The 4,616-nt window shown below is 45.3% G+C and overlaps 1 long non-coding RNA gene across 2 annotated transcripts in view; it reads right to left on the bottom strand.

Moving 5' to 3' along the window:
* The window catches only part of LOC113457100, a 93,119-nt gene that overhangs the window by 20,263 nt on the left and 68,240 nt on the right, over positions 1-4,616 (bottom strand). For both annotated transcript variants that reach the window (XR_003377731.1, XR_003377732.1), the window contains exons 2-3: positions 3,045-3,129; positions 708-781 (exon numbers count right to left, since the gene is read on the bottom strand). This is a non-coding gene — a long non-coding RNA (uncharacterized LOC113457100). The remainder of the gene's footprint in view (positions 1-707; positions 782-3,044; positions 3,130-4,616) is intronic.

Below are 4,616 nucleotides of genomic sequence, written 5' to 3'. Positions count from 1 at the left end.
TTTTAACTATTACCATCTGTGGTGGTGTGAACAAGAATAGCTCCCACAGGCTCATGTATTTCATATATTTGAATGATTGGTTATTAGTGAGTGGCGCCCCTTGAGAGGGATTAGGAGGTGTGGTCTTATTGAAGTAAGTGTGGCCTTGTTGGAGGAAGTGTGTCACTGAGCATGTGCTCTGGGGTTTCAAAAGCCCAAGTCAGGCCCAGGATCCATCTCTTCCTGTTGCCTGCAGATCGGGATGTTGAACTCTCAACATCTTCAGAGCCATGTCTGCCTGCATGCAACCAAGCTCCCTGCCATGACGACTAAACCTCTGAAACTATAAGCCAACCTTTAAATGCATTCCCTTCTAAGAGCTGCCATGATCATAGTGTCTCTTCACAACCACAGGACACTGACTAATAAGTAAGACATCATTGTTACTTTGCAAGTGTGGTGTAGAACAGTTCTTTCTCAACCTTGTGGCCTCAACCCTTTTGGGGCTCGATGACCCTATCACAGGGATCACATATCAGATATCCTGGATATCTGATATTTACATTATGCAGACCTATGTGGGATGCTAGGTGCTCTCCAAGGCACGCCCATGGCCACTCTCCTTCCCTCTCCCTCCCGGCCTCTCTCTGCTTTCCTCCCTCCCTCTCCCTCCTCTCACATGCATATGCATGCACACACATGCACACGCATGCACACACAGGACTCACCCTGTAGATTTTCTGCCAGGCAGGTGGAAAAGCTCGGGATGCCTTCATAGTCAGCACTTTTGGTCAGAGACATTCTGGGCACAAAGAAATCAGGAGAAAAGTCTGACTCTGCTCAGAAATTCCCAGAGTTTTGGGCCTTAGGGCTACTGTGATAGTAGTTGGCTACGGGTTCCTTAGGGTTAGCCATGGCTGGGTATTTTCATAACGAGTCAGGCAACCCACAGCTGAAGGGTTATCTGAGAGGCCCTGGCTTTCTGATGCAGCTCTACAAAGAACAAACCGGTCCCTTGTTCTGTGATTGTTTCTCACCAGTCCATGCAAGCCCCCCATCCTTCCACATACTGCAAAGCATTGCCTCAGGCCCTTCCTCCAGTTCCTACTGAGCTACCACTTACACATCTGCTAGCACTTAACAACAGGAGGCTTAATTAAAAGGAGAAAAAAAAGGGAGCGAGAAGGCGGAGGGAGACAGTGACTAGGAAATGGAATTGTATCTCCAATCTGTATTAAACTCTTCCTTTCCTCGTTTGACTCCTTTAATCTACCCTAATTTCTTCCAGCTGCTGGGCTGTCCATCCCCAGAGAAACAAAAACAAACAGTTAGAAATCACTGTCTTTGGGGCGCTTCCACATTTATACCTCTCAATAATCCGATAATACTGATGTAACTAAACCACTTCCGAGGGTGATGAGGAACCCACACTCAAAAAGGGAGGTAATGAATCTTCCCAAGCCAGCCAGTCCACGGTGGCTCACGCCTTTAATCTCAGCACTTGGAAGGCAGAGGCAGGTGGATCTCTGTGTTCAAGGCTAGACCGTATTATATACAGAGTTCTAAGTTTCTTTGGTTTCTCAAAAACCAAACAAAAAATAGTGCCCAAGATCACACAGCTTGTAGCTGATAAAGCCAGGAGTCAACAGGAATCTATGCCTCCAAAGCTCATCAGCTACCTTTCCCATCTGCTTGAAACCGGGTTTTCTAGTATGTACCCTGGGCTGGAAGTCATGGGAAGGAAACCTCAATCTACGGCCTCTGTCTTAGTAGACACTGTGTCTTGCTTCCTTGGACATAGGTCTCTGTGTACTCTGCCTCTAAAAGGATATTTGAAGGTAAAAACAAGACCAGAAAAGTGAAAGTGACATTTTTTAGGAAGATGCTACCAAAATCCACAATGGCATAATCAGCCTAAGAATCACGTTTTTCAAGACGTCTGAAATACATTTATACAGTAATCTTTCCAGTCAGATATGTTTTCCTCATTTCCTTGGTGCTTTTTAAATTACAGAAGCAAAGCAAGCTCCTATCGAACAGTCAAGTCCACCACATAAGAATGAAAGCAAAGATTCCTCCAGCACGTTCTAATGCCCCGGGTCTTCCTGGGTCTAAGGGATTGCTGCTGGTTTTGATTCTCCCTTCTGAGGTCCAGGGTCTCATGCATGTAGAACAAGCACTCCACCACTGAGCTACACCCGTAACTCTAGGTTTGCTTAAGAATATATCAATGCTGGGCGGTGGTGGCGCACGCCTTTAATCCCAGCACTCAAGAGGCAGAGACAGGCGGATCTCTGGGAGATCGAGGTTGCCTGGTTTACAGAGCAAGTTCCAGGACAGGTTCCAAAGCTACAGGAAAAGCCTGTCTCGGAAGGAAAAAAAAGAAAGAATACATCAATACAGTGTGTGACTCTGTGTGTGTGTGTGTATGTGTGTGTGTGCTCCCAAGTGTGCACCAGATGTCTGCCCACTTGTAATTGGGCACACAGAAGCTGAGGCAAGAGACTGGTAGCAGTTCTAAGCCAGCTGGACTTCATAACAAGGCTTTCTCAAATACAAAACAAACAATAGCACATATCCATATCTATAAATTTTTGTTTCTTGAAATCAAAATCTTATTCTGTAGGAATTTTGGGTTGGTTTTTGTCATTTTCTAATATTGGGGACAAAATCCACAGCGTCACTCATTCCAGGTGAACACCCCACAGCCCTGCCATATTCCATGGTTTTAAATCTTCTCATTTGGGACTGGAGAAATGGTTCAGTGGCTAAGAGCACAGGCTGCTCTTGCAGAGGACCCAGGTTCAATTCCTAACACCCACATGGTAATTCACAACTGCCTGTAACCCCAGTTCCAAGGGATCTGACACCCTCACACAGACATACATGCAGGCAAAACACCAATGCACATAAAATAAATGTGTTTTTTTTTTTAAAAAAAAAACAGCTCATTTTGCTCAACGTTGCATTTATTTATGTATCTCCACACTGATCTGCTCAGAGCCATCTGTCTTCTAAACTCACACAAGTAACTGCATTATATGCATGGATTGAGATCTACTTACCCAGTTTCCTGTCGAAGAGCATTTGGCTCAGGACTCTTTGATGTTGTAATGGCCATGGACTATGTTAAGAATCGCTAAAGGGAGCCTATGAGGAAAAAGAGAAAATATTTGTCACTTGTGTCTCTGGTCAGGGGTTAATTTCTAAACCATGTAAGGAACTTCCATAATGCAATAACAACAACAACAAAAAGAAATGACAGTCCAATTTAAAAGCAGACATTTCTCTAAAGGAGACACACCAATAGCCAACAGCTATATGCAAAGATGCTTGGATAGGTGAGTGTCGTGGCATACACCTTCAACCCTAGCACTTGGGGGGTAAAGGCAAGAGGATCCCAAATTTGAGACCAGCTTGAGCTGCACATAGAGACTCTATGAGGTTGAGGAGGGGGAGAGGAAGGAAAGGGGTAGGAGGAGGAGGGAAAGAAGAGGAGGAAACAGCGGCAGCAACAGCAGCAGAAGCCACTGCCTTGCCAGAGCCAATCAGCAGAGCTATTATAAAGCAACAGAAAACAGCAAGTACAAGGGAAACTGCATTGCTGGTGAGAATGAGAGCAGGCCATGGAAAACGGCATGGGAATGATAAAACGTTAAAGCTAGAACTACCCTTTTATCTGACAACCCCATTGCTTGGTAAATCTAAAGGCACTGCAAGTGGGATCTTGGCCTGGCAAGAAGGCTCAACAGGAAAGGACACCTGCTCTTGTGAGCCTGATCTGAGTTTGATCATTGGAACCCATGTAAATAAAGACAAAAGGAGACAAATGTGGACTCTGACCTCCACACATGCACTGTGGCATACATGCATATATATACACACACACCCCACATCAATACAGACATACAGATACAAGATAGATAGATAGATAGATGATAGATAGATAGATAGATAGATAGATAGATAGATAATCTCAAAGAGATACTAACACCACGTCATATTTTCAGCAATGTAGAGAACCACATACCTATACCTACAATTCCAGCACTCAGGAGGAAGGTAGAAGCAGGATCCGGAGTTCAAGGCCAGTCTGAGCTAGGTGAGACAAAGCCAAAATAAAAGAGATCTGCAACAACCTAAATATCTATTTAGGAATGAATAGCTTCCTTTGTATATACTCTACAGATGAAATAGAATTGTATTCAACCTCCCACTTGTAATCCCAGCACCCAGGCAGATGGGTGGGCAGGCAGGCAAGAAAGCAGAAAGTTAGGCGTAGCGGTGGACACCTGTGATCCCAGCACTAGGGAGACAGCAGCAAGAGGCTTCTCAGTCTGATGCTAGCCTGGGCTACACCATAAGTCCCTGTCTCAGCTAGCCTGGGCTACACCATAAGTCCCTGTCTCAAAAATAAGGAAACTAGGGGAAAAAAATCTCTAGCTAACAGTACACATGATTATTGTTGAGTCAACTTGACAGAACTAGAGTCACCTAGGGGACCAGGCTCTGGGCATGCCTGTAGGGGGCCATTGTCACCTCAGTACCTGAGGTGGGACAAGTGCCAGTTCCTGGCTGGGATCCTGGAGAGGGTGGGGGACGTAAGCTGAGCAGAGGGTGGGGGACGTAAGCTGAGC

Source organism: Microtus ochrogaster, chromosome 18 (assembly GCF_000317375.1).
Source record: "Microtus ochrogaster isolate Prairie Vole_2 chromosome 18, MicOch1.0, whole genome shotgun sequence".
Lineage (NCBI taxonomy): Eukaryota > Metazoa > Chordata > Mammalia > Rodentia > Cricetidae > Microtus > Microtus ochrogaster.
This window is presented reverse-complemented; position numbering and strand designations above follow the sequence as displayed.